At 36.6% G+C, this 18,152-nt stretch overlaps 1 pseudogene; it reads left to right on the top strand.

Annotated features, from left to right (window-relative positions):
- The first annotated feature begins 796 nt into the window (after window positions 1–796).
- LOC149232086 (dolichyl-diphosphooligosaccharide--protein glycosyltransferase subunit 1B pseudogene) lies at window positions 797–2,485 on the top strand (annotated as a pseudogene).
- The last annotated feature ends 15,667 nt before the right edge of the window (window positions 2,486–18,152 follow it).

Here is an 18,152-nt window from a genome sequence, read left to right as displayed (position 1 = left end):
TGCATATTTAGAGAAAGATAGTTTGTGATTGGCTTGCTTGTCACTAGGTCTTCTTTAGATTCTAGGAAGGTCTATCTTGTCGGCAAGATCGACTCATTCCGTGTGTTATCACTGAAAATTCTGTTGCCAAAAATGTTTAGCCTAGCTTAAAGACAGGGTGTTTTCGCAGCGCATGAATTTTTTTTAGCAGTTTCGCAGCGCTACCTGTTTAGGTGGTTTCGTAGCGTGCTACGAAATTGGGGATTTGTTCGAGTTTTCAGTGGAGGCCCAAATCCTAGCATGCCTATTGTACAGAGTTTTGCTTCCCTCCAGAAATGCAGATGAGAGCAGTGACAGCGTTTTCAAGGAAGAAGTGCATTAAGCTCGTTTGTAGCAACACAGATTTGCTCAGTGCTCTCCCTGAGGCTAATACCTTGAAGATCCTTTCCTGGGACAATCGCTTTTCTCGAGTCAATGAAGTCCTTCTGATCCCAACTCAGGTTAATTATGTTGGAAAAGTAGCAAATATATATGAAGCTGGTTATCGACTAAGTGGTGGTTCCTATATCATCTCCAAGTACATTGGGAATTCATGGTTGAGGGATCATGTTCGTGTCAGTGATGAGTTTTTGACAAATGAAATGTATTTGCATTTAAGTATGCGCCTCATGTTCTAATCTTTGTGTATTGACCGAATACAAGGAACCAAACGAGATGTTGAGATTTGATAAACATTACCAGCTGTTCGTGCATTAGTTCCTCCACTGACAGAGAACATAGACACCTGGTTGACATTTGTTTTTCTTTGCCAGAAAAGGGGTTTTAGAAACGAGAGCGTGCTATACTTAACTTGGTTGATCTGATCTGATCTGGTGGGCAGGGCAGTGGCAATGGCAATGGCGATTCGTGGAGTGATCCCGTCAAATCTCAAGCATTCAGTGTTTGCATGTGTAGCGCTCTTGACAATATGCCATCTATGTCTGACGGCACCGTCATCGGAATTGGTGCTCCTAAAGGTGGATCGCCGGATTGACTTGACATCACACATTGTGCGGGTTGTTACATCCTTGAAGGTTGAAAATACTGGTTTGGGTACGACTTCAGAAGTTCTTCTTGCCTTTCCTCCTGACCAGGTTGAAAATCTGGCGTATCTGAAAGCAGCTGCCCTTGAAGGAAAGGGTAAAAATAAGGTTTCTGTTCCACTTATAGTAAGCCCTTCTCAATCAGAGGATGCACCTGGTGGTATAGTTTTATTTTCAATCTCTTTGGTGAAGGCACTAAAAAAGGGTGACACTGTAACTATAGAAGTGCTTTCAGTCTTCACACATTCAGTGAAGCTTTTCCCTGAAGAGATCTCTCAGGCACAAACTCAGCTTGTTCTTTATCGTGACAGTGCCTACTTTCTTTCTCCTTATCTAGTTAAAGTGCAAACTACAACCATCAAGACTCCAAGTCCTAGAATAGAATCATATTCCAAAGTTGATCCCACAAAATTGGTGGATACAGAACTTAAATATGGTCCATATGAGAATCTTGCTGCATTTTCATTTTCACCCTTTATTGTTCACTTTGAAGATAACCAACCATTTGCAGTTGTCAAGGAGCTGGTGCGAGAAATAGAAATTTCACATTGGGGAAATGTTCAGATAACTGAAAATTATCACCTTTTTCATGGTGGTGCTCGAATCAAAGGTGGCTTTTCAAGGATTGAATACCAAGCAAGACCCAATGCTAGAGGTGCATCATCTTTTAAGAGTCTAGTGGCAAGACTGCCACCTCGAGCACATTCGGTTTATTACCGAGATGAAATTGGGAATATTTCTACCTCACATTTGAACGCCGACTTTAGAAAAACAGAACTGGAAATTGAACCTCGATATCCTATGTTTGGAGGCTGGCAAGCCACTTTTACAATAGGCTACCGCTTACCTCTACAAGATTTTCTCTTCCAAGCAGCTGATGGCAGGCGTTATCTTAATATTGCTTTTGCATCTTCATTCAGTGATGTGGTCATTGATAAACTTATTGTGAAGGTTGCACTGCCAGAAGGATCTAAAGATCCTTATGCTTCTGTTCCCTTTTCTGCAGACCAACATCGGGAGATAAAGTACTCCTATCTTGACACTATTGGAAGGAATGTTGTGGTACTATCAAAGAAGAATGTGATGCCTGAACATAATGTGTTTTTTCAGGTTTATTATAAATTTAGTACCATTTCAATGCTAGCAGAGCCACTGATGTTGGTCACCGGTTTCTTCTGCTTCTTTCTGGCTTGCATATTGTATTCACATTCCGATTTTTCAATTTCAAAGTCATCAGTTTCACACCTTGCTAAACTACCAAGTAAGGAGATTGACAGTCGCATATCTCCTCATGAGCAGAAGCTTATTGTTTTGAAACAAGAGGTAGATGAGTTGTTGCAGGCAGTTGATGAGATATAACTGATGTCCAGTTAGTCTGATAGGTATAAAGTTCACTGAGAGGAAGGTTTTCTTTTTTGTTATAATTGAGAATGAGCAGCTGTGCCGTTCTGAAAGATTTTATTATGAGAGGATGACTCTTCTTCCTAGCTTTTAATGTTGCAGAATTTAAATAGTTCGTATGTGAGGAGTTTAGAGGAAGACTGTGTTTTTTTTCACACAGCAGTTTCGTAGCGCGCTACGAAACTGCTGTAGGTGATGTTTTCAATACAGAATAAACAGTTTGACCGGGAATGTTAGAAGAGAGACACCTGTACATCAATACAGCCTACAGCTCATCTGGAGACATGATGTTAGGTAGCAGCGTTCCATACTTTGAGCTATTAAAGATTTGGGAACATGCTGCTACATTTTTGGAGGATGGTAGGAGACAGGAACCTTAACAATAGGTGTTTTGATCCTGATAATAAATGGTCCATCAGCGCTTACAGGTATCCAAAGTCAGCGTTCCTTGCATCTGTAGCTCAATCATCTTGAGCCTAACCAACAAAAGACAGCTGTCAAAGATCAAGAAAGGAATCAGGCATACGAGGAGATGAAGTTAGAGTTTTAGTGTGATTAGAACTCTTTGTAATTACAGCTCAATACTTTATGTATTTAATGAGTTTGTTTAAAAATAGATAAGGGTAGTTAATGATAGGTCATCGAGCTCCCCTCATGCTTGAGGAGGAGACTCGAAGTAGTGAAGTAGGTTTTCCTATATATAGTGAAAACTCTGATGTAATTGAGGTTGGAGATTTATGAAAAAACAGAGTTTTTATCAGCTTATGTAAAAAGACTTTTTGACAGTAATATAAGGATTACTTTTTCTTCCCAAGATTCATCATGTGTTCAATGCTCAGAATATGTGTGGTTTTGTCATTATCCTTTATATATTTTACAGCTCACTAAATATGCAATCACTCTGAATTCACCTAGTGCTCAGACTTCCTGTGTATATTTATGAGTTGAGGTTCTTTTTGAGAGATGTTTTGAGTGTTAAACATTATATGCCTTGGCTTCTATGATTGAGTGGTTTATAGTTTACTACAGAAGTATTTGACTCCATGAGCCCAATGGAAGAGATGTTATTTTGTTGTTCCAACCAGCTTGTTTTCATAAAATGTTTGAAGAATTAGCCATCTTTTCTTGTTAATAATTCCTATCACAAATCTGTGAGAGAGCCCTCTCTGACTAAGGAGGCTAACCTTAGTCTAAAGCCTGGTCTGAAGTAGTTACATAAAATCTAACTGGTAGCAGCCATCAGTACATGATTTTGTGATAACACCGTGTGATAAAATGGCGTAGTCATGAACATAGTTCCTTGTCTTGTGTCAAGCTCATTAAAAAATGAATCAAGGATTTTCGAGAATAGTTCCTTGTCTTGTGTCAAGCTCGTTTAAAAAATGAACGAAGGTTTTTAGAGTATAGTTCCTTGTTAGGTAGATTGTAGAGAGTAGTTATAAGAAAACCTTCATTTCATCCACTTGGTTGAATGCAATGAAGCTTGGGGGGCATGTACCTTGATTTGCGTCATTATGCTGGGGGCATGCGAACTTATAACAAGCATAGTTTTTCGTTTCAAGCTTGCATAAACATGAAATCAAATCCAAGCATAAGTTCTTTTCCTATGTCAAGCTTGTTAAAAAATGAAACAAATCCTCCTCTAATTGAGTTGAGAGTTTGACTAGATCTCATAAATGTTAAGTTGTATATTTAGATTAGTTATTTCAGTTTTTTGCATAATTTTCTTACAGTTTTAGGTCGAGTCTTTCAAATGATCTCGTAACTGAACCTTCATTCCATCCAGCTATTAATTAATGTACTTAGTTGAATGAAATGAAGCTGGGGGGAATGCGCTCTAGCAGTTATGCTTAGGGGGCATCAAGCACAGTTTTCTCTCTGTTTCAAGCTTGTGTAAAAATGAAACTACTCTGAAGCATAGTTTTTCTCTGTTTCAAGCTTTTGTAAAAATGAAACCTATCTCGAGTCAATTTCAGTTATTTTCAAGACTCATTAAACTCATGAAAATCTCGAGATTATTTTGCTATCTTTCATTCTTGTAAAACAAATGAAAATGCCGAGTTCTTTCCATCTTTTCCTGCTCATAAATAAAATTGAAAGTCGGCCATATGAGTACATTTTTATCATTTTTTCGAACTCATTAAAACTTACGAAAAATGAAAACCATGAGTACATTTTATCATTTTTTCGAACTCGTTAAAACTTAAGAAAAAGTGAGACCTTAGAGTCACCTTTAAGCTCTTTTCTGACTCCTAAAACATGAAAATATCGTCGAGATTTTCTTTTTAAACTCGTTAAAATGGAACTAAAAAGACGGTCCACTTACAACCCTTTTCTGACCGTAAAAACATGAAAAGATTGCCGGATTTTTGTCGTTTCAAATTCGATATTGGTTATAAAACAATCTGTCATTGATCGCTTTTTTACTTTTTTCGGATCAAAGGCACTAATTATGAAAAGTAATCCTTGGTCGTAATGATCAAGCGTTCTCTCAAGTATTATTTTATACCTTTTCGGGCTTGGGAGACACAAATTTATGAAAAAGGACAACCATGGAGTTTTCTTAAGTTTTTTCAGACTCTCTAAAATTGAAAAACGCCGAGTTTCTCCTATACTGGACTCATTAAAATTCCACAGTAAAGGACCTGTTCAATTACAAACAGTAACGAACCACTCCTTCTTAGGGTTTGAATTTAAACTAAGTTGGACTCATCCAAAGGATGAGCTTATAATCAAGAAAATGTTATCCTCCTCAAGCCTGTCAAAAGTAAAGAGGTACTTGCCAGAAATGGTGGGGGAAAAGAGAGAAAAATGAGCCTGTTTCTCATACTTTGCAACCACTCTTGAACACGACACTTTTATTCACTTAGATTGGAAAATCCTTTGCCTAACGGTTGATCAAACCACATTTAAATTCTTCAGTTGGTTTATGGGTATTAACTTTGGGTCAATTATCACCAAACCATCTGTCGTGTCATTATGTGTTCAAGATGTCAGTGCAAATAAGCCATTCATCTGCAAAATATCTGTCATCCATCTTGACCATCCCTGAGTCAGTCCTTGCAACTAAATTTCTTCAAACTTGATCTATGATTTCATGTTGTGGGCTTGCCTACGACGGATCGCTTTCTATCGACTTCAGCACACTATCTAGAAAGATGATCTAGAAATTGTCAGTACCTTGGGATCCGCATGCCTCAATGGCAGGTTTCTCGCTTTCAACAATAGGTTGCATCAATGACCTTCGATTAAAGGATTCCGTGACATGTTCGACATCAACACATCTATTCACATCTCATGGATTGTACTAGGTACTTTGAGAGCCATTGACATCACTAGTGGTTTCTCTCACACTTGTTAACAGTCTACATCATTGACTGGTAATCAAGTGGTTTCTACCATGTTCGACTTCAACACATTCATTCGCATGGATAGAATCGTACTGTTTCGGGAAGTAGAAATGAAGACCCTGGATCTAGTTTCCACAATCCAGGCTGCGAGGAATTTCGTATTCATTATATAATGGACTATTCATAAACAGATGGTTGCGTCCATACTGTGTCCACATAAGTCTATACTTGTGATGTCTTACAAGATCATTCCTGTATCAGAGTAGTAGTTAGTTTTCTAAGTCAGTTTTGATCTGAGTATGGGAATGCCTACCTCAGCAATGATATGATCTCATATATATATCTTGCATTGAATGTTTTTACAGGTTCCAACTGGGCTCTCCACAAGATGATCCTCAAAATGATAAAGTACTTCACTCTTCCTAAATGATAAATGAAATCCTCATCTACTACAGACTTCGCACTTTAGGGGGCAATCTGTTACACAAAAATATAGTCACCATGATTATTTGCAGTCAGTATGGGTCTATCATCACTTGTACTGTCCTCCTAAGCAATTCTCAGACCTCAGCTCTTCAAGTCAAGCTTTGAAAATGAGAGAAAGACATTGAAAATAAAAAAAGCTCTGGTTCCGCACTTTCTCTCACTGTTGCTTGTGGTCCTGCACCTTCTGTTTACAAAAACCGCAGACCTGCCCGCTCTGTCCTTAAAGGTGTGGGTGCGGACCCCTGTGAAAGTAAAAAAGGTGCAAGTTTATTCTAAAAAACTCACTTTAGGTTAATTCTAGATGATTCTAGAAGGAATTTTGACGTGGATTGGCCGCTCTTAGGTGGTTCGTGCATCCCAAAAGAGAAGGAGCTAATCCCTTGATGAGAGGAGCTATCCCTTTGAAGGAGGGCTTTATCCCTTTGAAGGAGGACCTAGTAACTTCCCTCCATTGCACTATAAATTAAGGCATTGGGCTGGTTGCTAGGCAGGTTAGAAGCTGAACATTTTTGAGGGTAAATGCTGGTGGAATTAAGACTTCCTATTTAAGCTTGAGAGGAGAGATCACATACCTTTTTGGCTTCATTGGGAAGAGAGTGAAACTTGTCAAAGTAGAGGAGACTTCTTGTTGGACCCTGGGAGGAGCTTGTACAGCGTCAAGGCACAGGTTGTAAAGTTCTTCTTTGATTTGAATTAATACAATCAGATCCATTTTTCTCAACAAATTGTCTTATGTCATTTGTTTTATGAATTCCTTGACTTTCATGTTAAATATGTTTTATGATATTGGCTTTTCAGGTGCTATTTAATTTGTTTGCTTGTTTGTGTTTGCAGATTCGCGACAAGGGAGCTCATTTGGACCGAAGGAGCGAGGCTTCCACAAACTTGCGTTGGACCCAAGGTAGGCCTAAAACACTTGTTTGCCTTTGTTTATAAATGCATATTTAGAGAAAGATAGTTTGTGATTGGCTTACTTGTCACTAGGTCTTCTTTAGATTCTAGGAAGGTCTATCTTGTCCACAAGATTGACTCATTCTGTGTGACAAAATGGTTAATTATTCCTAGAATAAAATCAAATAAATTGTGATTTATTTAATTATTCTTCATGGGTTTAACTATAAATTACTTTACAAAGGTGGTTTATTAAGTAATTTCTCACAGTGAAAACAATTTTATTATGGTAAAATTGTCTTTACATGGTGTACTTCTATCCATCTAGTAAATTAGGCTAGATGATCATTTTTTTGGTGATAACATATATTGCAAGAAAAACAATATCCTTTAAAGGGTCCTGAGTACCTAGGAGCCGAGGAAATTTCAGTGAAGTGGTTATTTGTTTGTGATTGAAATTTTCTGCTTCAATTATTAGCTGCAATGTGTCCATACTTATCACACATCAAACATTAAATATTATTGATCAGAGGAGAGAATGGATTAAAATTTCTACAATGAGGAGTAAATGATTTTCTTTGAAGGTTCACTTTCCTTAGTTGTTGATTAGGTTGACTTCTTATCTCTTTGTTGAGAATTTTAGGTTTTGTATTGTTACTTCTTAAATTCCTTGCCTCATCTTGTGAACTTGATTCTCCTTGAATAGTTTCATAAAAACCAAGACCAGATTTGATGGCGGGACACCCTTGACTACTAAGAATATTATCCAAAATCTTAGTACTGCCTTGAAATCGCAAATGTTTATCTTTTTCTTCTAATTTACCTTTTAGAATGTTTACCTCAACCTCCATTATTTGAAATAGCTTATCCTTTTCTAGATACTTCTTATTCATACCTTCTTCAACCCGTCTTCCTTCTTTCTTCTTCCACTTACTCCTTTAATTTGGACATCTCATCTTTCAGCCCAATTTTCATGTTCTTCAAATGCTTGAAGTAGTTCTTCATTATGCTTATCTGATTTTTCAAGATCTTCTCTTAGAGATATGATATCAACTTCAATACCTTCATAATATTGTTTAGATACCATAACAACATTTATTGATTTAATATTATCCTTTTTATCATATGCCTATAACTTATCTTTAAGATTAACAATATTTTTCAAAGTAAGATCAAGTTTTGTTCTAAGATCAAAAATTTCTTCTAACATGTATTCTTTTGATTTAGTGACTCCATCTATTGTTTTGGACACATTGTTAGGGATAATATTTACCTGGTAGTTCCCTTGATGAGGAATCTTCCTTTGGGATTTCCGAATGAATTTCTTGTAGCTTTTTCCACACTTTCTTCGCGGTTGTATAATGCATAATCTTATTTAATGTTGATCAGGTATGCTACAAAAGATGTCACTCAAAGCCTTACTGTTCTTTTGTACTTTCTTGTCTGATGGAGAAATATTGGTGTAGCCATTTCATATTAGATACCAGACATCAAAATTCATTATATTAGACTTCATATTTTCTTTCCAATGTTGATAATTATCCTTGCTTAGCATAGGAACATTAAAATTGTCAAATTTTTTCTGACTTTCCTTGATCTTCTTCTTCTAGAGGCATTATTTTTGAATCTTTAGAGTGCTTACATTCACTTTTACCCATGGGTGAAAGTTTAATTGTTTCACTGTCATCATCACTATCATTATTGCATAGACAAGGAAATGGACTGCAGTTAGAACAAAATATCATACCTGATAATTCTTTGTTATCGTATTCTTCATTCTTGATGAATAGAAGGTGGGGTACTCCCAAAATTGAATATTTACTGACATCTGTAATTGTCACTACATTTGATATGTCCCTATCAAAATTTTCCAAATCTCTTCTTTGAGCAATATCATCATTAGACTCGTTACTACTTCTAACTTCAAATGCCATAAGTAATTAACATTCTCGATTAGGCTCACCTTCTTCACCATTTGAAATACCATGACTATTTTCTTTCCCTTTCTCATGATTTTATTTATAAGGGCACTTAGTAGTGTAATGATCAACTCTACCACAAGAAAGATACTCCAAGGGAATCTTACCTCTGAATCTTTCAGTACCTTCTTGGATTTTGTTTATGAAGTTTTCCTCTTCTTCCTCTAATACATAACCTGATTCTTCCTTTTCTTTTCCTTTTGTAGTGGCTTTGAATGCAACTTCTCTGATATATGAGGGGCCCACTTTTCTAATTTCATGGGTTGTTAGAATCGAATGAAGTTGTACAACCATAAGATCATGCAAGTCCTACAATTTCTTCTATGGCAGAAACTTTTGAATCAAATTTAGGAGTTAGATATGTTAATATTTTTTCAACCAGCGATGATTCTTTTATTTATTCACTAAGATTTCTCATAGATTTCATGATCTCATCTACCCTAAGAAATAAACTCATGATACTTTCATAATTGTGCATTCTGAGAGTTTCATATTGAATTCTAAGAGTTTGAATTTTGGCACTTTTTACCTTGGTGTCACCTTCATAGCTTTGGATGATTTTATCGCATATAGCCTTTTCTGTATTCAGTTGCATGACTTTGATAAATTCTGATTCTGTCAAGCTTCCTAATAGAGCATTGAAAACCTTTGCATTGATCTCATATTTCTTATTTTCTTCTTCATCTATGGGAATTCTATATGGATATTTATATCCTCCAATTATTCCCCATACATATGCTCCAACTGACTATAAGTAAGCTCTTGTTCTTACCTTCTAGAAAACTATATTGGTTCCGTTGAACAATGGTGGCCTGATAGATGTTGTTCCCTCTTTATTGCTCATCTTGATGAATTTCCTTCACGCAATCAAGCTTCTTTTGAAGGACATTTTATGATACCAATTGTTGGGAAACACACTGAGAGGGCGGGGTGGTGGGGGGCTGAATTAGTATTTTAAAGCTCTCTTAAAATTTTCTTTTCTTACTCATATTTATGTATGCTACTTTACTGAAAAAAAACCTGTGTAGGTACACAAATTTAATGCAGACAACTAGCATATATCCAATCAACTTAGTTTTTCAATCAATTTATATTCAACCAGTATGTTAGTACTTCATCAGTATTAGATATAGAGTAATAATGTGTAGTGAGAATAAAATAAATCATCACACATAAGCAACACATTTGAACACCAAGATTTGTAGGTGGAAACTAAATGTGGGAAAAAACCATTGTTGTTGTCATCTCCGTCTTCTTTTATAATTAAGTAAAAACTTCCCACAATCTTGTACCAGCATAGACTTATGTTGGCACACAAGCACCCACCTAGAGAAGGCTACAACCTTCTCTTGTTCTCTAACACCCACTGGAAGGGACCTCCAACCACCTATCTCATTTATTGGCACCCACCGGAAGGGAGCTCCAAACCCCTAAGCAGATTTACCAGCTACCACTAGAAGGAAACTTTAACTCCCTCACTAAAGGCTCCAACACTCAACACCATTGTGGACCATGTTTCATAGATTTTCACACTAGATCCACCTGTTAGAAAACATCACAACTTGTAGGCCACTTTTCATCAAATTTTCAGATTGAACCCACTACCATCGTTTGAGCCCAATATCAAATATCAAAACTGTAAGAAATCATTGCAATAAATCACTCAATGATTGAACCAACTGGATCGACCAATCACTGAACCAACCAATCACTGAATCAACTAAATAAACCAATATTTTAACCAAATGAGACCCAAATCAAACAACTTATTTTCAAACAACCAAAGCAGTTAGATCATTGTAACCAGAATACTAATCAACATACTATTTATTACTGAAACCAGATTTTTTCACAGCAAACCCTGATCAACCATATGTCAAAATATATATGCTAATTTTCTTTAGTAAACCTATGTGTATATGCACTTTCCATGAGGCATACCCACGTATAGATCTCAAAACATTGAACCCTAGAAATGAATCACTGTTATTCTGAATCATACACTGCGTGAAACCCTGAAACACTAAATTATTATGAAACTATCACAAAACCATAAAAGATCTCCAATCACTTATAGCTAGTAGCATCATCACTTCTTCAATCAATCAATTCAACTTCAAACATAACTAGAAAACCCATATTATTAGGTAAGACATTTTATTCAGCCAAAGCCTAACTTATATATGCACTTTCCATGAAGTATTTCTGCATGTATACATGCTTCTTAGGAATGAAACCCGTGTACATATCTAAATAGATATGCTACTTACCAACATCAAACTAGATTATGCACATGCCTTTTAGATTATAAAAGCATTGTACAGATCTGCAAATGCTGATTTAAAGCTCTACTACACATCAAACCTTCAGACATACCCATATCTCGGCATACACAGAATAATCGCATGGCAAAACATGTGTCAATAATAAATGTCATGGATCAAACCAATCTACTATCAAGATAGTCATTTCAGATCTATTGGAGTTGATCCATCATCAAACTCATAGGTGCATACTTAGTTTCAAATCAAACTACTCATTAATAACCCATTCATTCATACTTTCTTTAGATCTAACTATTCATCAAATATTCAGCACTTTCACATGAAGTACTTGATCTTCATCTCCTTATCTAGCTTACCCCTTATCCAATACCACAGATCAAAACTGCACATGGTATTCTTTGATGGGATCAAATGTCTATTGTTGGGCTCAATACCATGGGTCAATACTATGGTAAAGACCCTTGCTATTTAGAATACCATGGTATGGAAACTGTACGTGTATTTCCTTCTTCATACCCGCATGTGTACGTGACTTTTCTTCATAGAACCCTCTTATACTTCTTAAAACTTCATCTTTATCATTCCTCTATCTTTGAACTTATATTCCTTTGACAAAACTCTTTGTCACATGTAGACAAATCCTATTGACATATTCATCAAGTAGGTTGTCTTAAAACGACAACTCATCAAGTAGGTTTCCATCAAGGAAAACACATTAGTCACAATGCCAAAATTCTGCAAGAACGAATTTGAAGAGTTCTATAAGAAGTGTGGTATATCATGGTAGAAGAGTACTCCATACACACCTCAAAAAAATGGAGTTGCAGAAAGAACGAACAATACCTTGATGGAAAAAGAAATAAGCATGCTCAATGGTGTTGGGTGAGGACACAAATTATGGGCAGAGGTAGCGGATATTGCATGTTACCTATGTAGCGTTGGAGGATAAGACTCCACATGAGGTATGGACTCATAAGAAAGTATATCTCACACATCTCAAGGTATTTGGATGTGCTGCATATGTACATGTTCCAAAGGAGAAAAGAAATTAGCTGGGTATCAAATGTGAAAGGTGCATATTTATTGGGTATAAGGATGGTTTAAACGATTATAAGCTTTGGAACCTAGAAACAGGGAAGGTTGTGAACAATCAAGATGTGTTTCATAGAGGGGTGAAATATGTTATTAAACATGAATTCCTACCAAAGGAACCTAAGAGGACAAATTTTGAGCTGAGGGAGGAAGAATCAGACTCTACATCAGAAAAAGAATTAGAAGAAGAAGAGCCACACACTCCAATTTTGAGGGAATCAATTCGTGACAGAAGGCAACCCAAAATGAGGCTTTGGATTTGGTGGAGTTGTTGGCTAGAAGGAAACTCATTAGCAAAAGATGGGTGTTTAAGAAGAATATGAATACAAAAGGAAAGGTGGAGAAATATAAGATCGATTGGTAGCAAAAGGTTATTCCCAGGTGTCAAGAATTGATTTTAGTGATATTTTTTTCTCTTGTTCCCAAGTTAGCTTCTATTAGATTACTTTTATCTATTGTTGTTGCTTTTGATTTTTATATAGAATAAATGGATCTGAAGACAACATTTGTTCACGGGGATCTAGAAGAAGAGACCTACATGAAGAAACCAAAAGGATTTGCGGTGAAGGGTAAGAATGAACTGATATGTAGGTTTAAAAAGTCTCTATATGGGTTAAAGCAGTCATCAAGGATGTGGTATCAAAAAATTGATACATATATACATATATATATATATATATATATATATATATATATATATATATATATATATATATATATATATGGGGACTTGGCTTTAGTAGGAGAAAAAAATATCACTATGTTTATTTCAAATTGATTGGTGACCATGTTATGTATTTGGCCTTGTATGTGGATGATATGTTGTTGATTAGAATTGATAAAGAAGTTATCCAGGATTTGAAGACCTAATTGTCCTCGAAATTCGATATGAAGGATATTGGTGCACTGTAAAATATATTTGGACATGGAAATTAAATGATATGGGGCAAAGAGGAAGCTTTGGTTAACCCAAAGAAAGTATGTCAAAACAACATTGGAGAGGTTTAATATGCGAGATAGTAAACCAGTCAAGGTTCCTATTCCTATAGGTGTAAAGTTATCTACTGTGACAATGTTCCAAGACACAAGAAGAGGAAGAGGACATGTCTCGTGTTCCATATGTGAGTGTAGTTGGAAGCCTGATGTATAAAATGGTTTGCACCACACCAGACATTGCACTTGTAGTAGGAGTATTGTGTAGGTTTATGTCAAAACCATGGAAGGAGCATTGGACAAAAATGAAGTGAGTTTTCAAGTATTTTTATGCCACTAGTGCTTATGGTTTGTTCTACCAAGGAAGACTAGGATTGGATAGAGTATTGGAGATTCGTGGTTTTATTGATGCATATTGGGCTACAAATTTGGATTGAAGAGGATTTAGAAGTGTGTATGTGTTTAAACTATTTGGAGGAGCACTCATTTGGAGCAAAAGACAGTCTATAGTCAAACATTCAACTACAGAGGTCGAATACATGGAAGCCACTCATGCCAGCAAGGAATCAATGTGGCTGCAAATATTGTGTTCGAGTATGGATTTGGTACAATGAGCTATAAGGATAGACTATGATAGCAAAAGTGGAATTTTCTTGGTAGAGGTTATAGTGTTTTGTCCTTGAAGGTGTATGAAAAATAAACACTTTAGACCGTGGATGAAAAACAATCTTAACAATATAAATGACTGCTAAACAATGTAGATCTACAACAAATGATAGAAACAAAACCTGCCAAAGCCCTTATCTATGCCACAATCATAGTTAAACAACAAAATGGAATAGTAAAACAAACACAAATAACTCCAATAATCCAATGGAAACCAGATATATAAAGAATATATTTTATTAAACAACACCTGTGAAGGGAACAAATAATGTTACCAGTCCCCCTCTATGGGATGGGTTGTTGGCTATCCTCAAATGTCTTCAGCTTTTCGATAAATTCTCTCTCCTCTATAATGTGTAAACCCAACAAATAAAATTTTTGAGCTCAATGAGAAATCAAATGGAAAGAAAAATGGTGTGCAACATTGATAATAATCAGAGTTACAACAATGAGTGCAATAATGAAAATAATCAAAAGTGAATAATGAATGGAAAACCCTTATATTTATAACAAAATATTAGGTTATCCTCAAATAATGAGCAATAATAAAATATTATTAACCCCATTCTAAAAATAACCAATCACAAATATTTTATTATATTTGGTTAGGAAGGAGAAAGTATTTAAACTTTTATTTAGAATAAATAAATGATTTATTTATTATCTCAAGAAATATGGTTAAGGAACAATAAACAAATAATGATTTATTGAAATATTCCTAAGGGATTTAGTCAAACTTGACAAGGAATAATAATTAATTAGTGATTAAATAATTAGTGATTATTTAATTATTCCTAGAGAAAAATAATATAATTAATAATTTGTCTATTTAATTTTCATACCTAGAAGATAATTTTTTTTTTACGATGTGGTTCATGGACACTGGGTGGCTGTTACATCCACAGGAAAATTTGGGCAGATCATCCCCAAAGGGAATCTTGTAAACCCCGTTAGCTAGACTAGCAGGGCCTAACCCCAAGGGCGTTGAGGAGAATTGACCTTGTGACCTCCTAATGAGTGAGGCACTTAACAATGGGGACTCAACTAGTTGAGATAACCCTTGGGACTATTGCTAGAAGATAATTAAATAAATAGTGATTTATTTAGTTATTCTTCATGTGTTTAACTATAAATTGCTTAACAAAAGTGGTTTATTAATTAATTTCTCATAGTGAAAGATATTTTACTATTGTAAAAATTGGCTTTACATGGTGTATTTCAACCCATCTAGTAAATTGAGACTAGATGACCAATTTTTTGTGAAAATAGATTGCCCCCCAATGTATGACTATTAGGAGAAAAAAGTATGACCGAAGTACGTTGAAAAGACACAATCGCCAAACAACAAACTGGAGAGAGAGAGAGAGAGAGAGAGAGAGAGAGAGAGAGAGAGAGCGAGAGAGAGAGAGAGAGAGAGAGAGAGAGAGAGAGAGAGAGAGAGAGAGAGAGACCAATGGCACTGAAGTGAAAGAGGATAGGGATAGAAAGGGAAAGACCAATGAAAATCTCCTTTTATGTTGTGGTTCCAAATCTTAGTGAGGTGGGTGAGGCATACCTATACCTGCTGAGATAACTTAGTACAAAAATAATGATGCACCCAGAAACATAAAACTGAGCAATGAAGTACATGTTGAATGGTACATGACTCGTTGGCATAACTAAGCCAGAAAATAATACAATGTGTCCCATATACATAATGCACCTGGTAAAACATGAGCCAGGATTGAATACAACAATATCTGAGTACATGAGATATAATGGCCCTTCCCTCAAAAAATGGGTGGGAGGGAGGGTAGAAGAACCAAAGAAGTCCTGCTAAATAAGGAAGGGCTCTGCAAAACTAAATGGATCATCTGAAGGAAATGTGCATGTTATGAACACTGCAAGCGGCAGGAACCAAACCCATCAAATCTAAAGAATTGCATATGAGGCTGTAGTATAATATGAAGGCATCCGGGCATGTGGGGGGCTACCTAAAGGGCGACCCCCACATGAGGTCTAAAACATCTTACACACACCCGGGAATCACTGGTACAATCTGCTACACCACTGGAGTCTGGACCATCAATTGTGTGAATCATAAGCATGAAACAATCAAGTCAAAGGGAAATGATGGTTCCCTTTACTTAATCTGAGGCATCGAAGGAGAGTGGAAGTTGGAACCAAGATACACTACCCTCAAGGCCATTCTTCTGGAGTAGATGTATTGATGTCGACAGAATAGGGCCTGCCATGGGTGAGGCAATGAAGATCCTTAACTAAGGCATTAGGGAAAATAGTAATGTGACTGAAGAACTGACACCAGGGAAAATGGAGAAAATGGGACCGAGGGAAAAACATATGCCTTCCGTTATCGGAGCATAAAGTATGGGTGAGGCAATGAACATCCTTAACTAAGGCACGAGGGAAAATAATAATGTGACTGAAGAACTGACACTAGGGAAAATGGAGAAAATGGGACTGAGGGAAAAACACACAACTTCCCTTATCAGAGCATAAAGTGCATGGTTGACTTGGCAGTGATTAACTCGACTCTAGAGGGAATGGGGGACAATATGACTGGAGGCAAAAATGGGCAACAAAGGATGAACATTATGAAAATATGAATGGAATTCTATGACATGATACAATGGGACATGATACAATGGGACATGAAACAGAATCCATGCATGCAAAGGTGACTCATCAGGGATGCTCTGAATAGGGGTGACTCGATGATGCTGCCACATAGAATAGGCTAGATGGGGACAATGTGGGCATGAGTAAATAATGGCTACTAATGAAGAGAATTGACACAATAGATGACAAGTATTAAGGGAAGGTGGTCTCAAGGGTACAAGCATCTCATATGAAGAAATTCAATTTTGAGAGGTGACGAAGTGACCCTTCTTGGAAAAGTGGCTTCCAGGTGAAGTGTCAAATCATATAAAATGGAGAAAGACCTATTATAGTAGATGGTGAGAGAATTCCAATGGTGTTGATGGTTCATCAAATGAAGCTACGGTCTAGTCACAATGTGTGACAGAAACACTGTGGGTTTTCCTATAAAAGGGTGTTTTCCCTCCAATTTGAGAGGAGGAGAAGGCACTAAATGTTGTGTAGATCATAGGAGACGAACTAACCATCAGAATCAAATATTTGAATTTCAAGCAAGTGGCCTTACTTGTCTAAAGATGGCCTTAATGATTCTTAGAACGATGGTTCCTCTAGAAGAATCAAGGGAAGAGGAAAACGAGAATGAACTACTAGAGGAGGTCTATAATCATCATCACCTACTAAATCAAACATGGGGACTAGGTAGTAAAGGTGGTATGACATAGAGTAGAATATGTAAAGATATGGTATGAAATGTCGATGATATGTGATGCGAATATGGCTCGCCAGAGAGGTCGGTAGGAGAAAATATCCAAGGAATGGGAGGATAATCGACCATACTTAGATTCAGTAGGATTTAAGTTGAGACTTATGTTAATCAATTGAGAATATGTCTAGTGGAAAACTATCATGCCGCCTAATATGGGATACTACTCTGGTATGCAAAGGTGGGAATGATGCCCCCTAGAAGGAGGGGTTTGTGGAGCATGATTGTGTTCTGAGTGCTCGAAAAAGGGATTTAAACATCTTGATGCAAATTGGCATGAGATCCTCCAAAGGATGATAAAGAGATGTAGGGGTCTATGTACCCCAATATGCTATGGGTGTACTAGATGTATTTAGAGTGGTGGACTCCAAATATGGTAGGACGTACACATTATGGTGCATATCATCTCAAGGATAATCAGCAGTAGTCGTGCCTTCCATGATGTCCTCATCAGAATGGAAGTTGGGGAGAAGGGAGGAATATTGACTACATGATGTGGTAGTGGTAACTGGTGCATCATGCTAGGAAAGAAGGTTCACATACACATCATTAGAAATGGTAGACAACGAGCTAGTAGAAGGAAGATCTACCCATGTTGAAACCTATGTTTCCTATGAGGGAGGTTCAACAGAAGCACGCGCAGGAAC

Source organism: Pinus tabuliformis, chromosome J (assembly GCF_031772625.1).
Source record: "Pinus tabuliformis cultivar Carrire ecotype Pingquan chromosome J, CPIR1, whole genome shotgun sequence".
In the NCBI taxonomy this organism is placed as follows: domain Eukaryota; kingdom Viridiplantae; phylum Streptophyta; class Pinopsida; order Pinales; family Pinaceae; genus Pinus; species Pinus tabuliformis.
The sequence above is the reverse complement of the archived record's forward strand: the minus strand, read 5'-3'. Positions and strand labels throughout refer to the sequence as shown.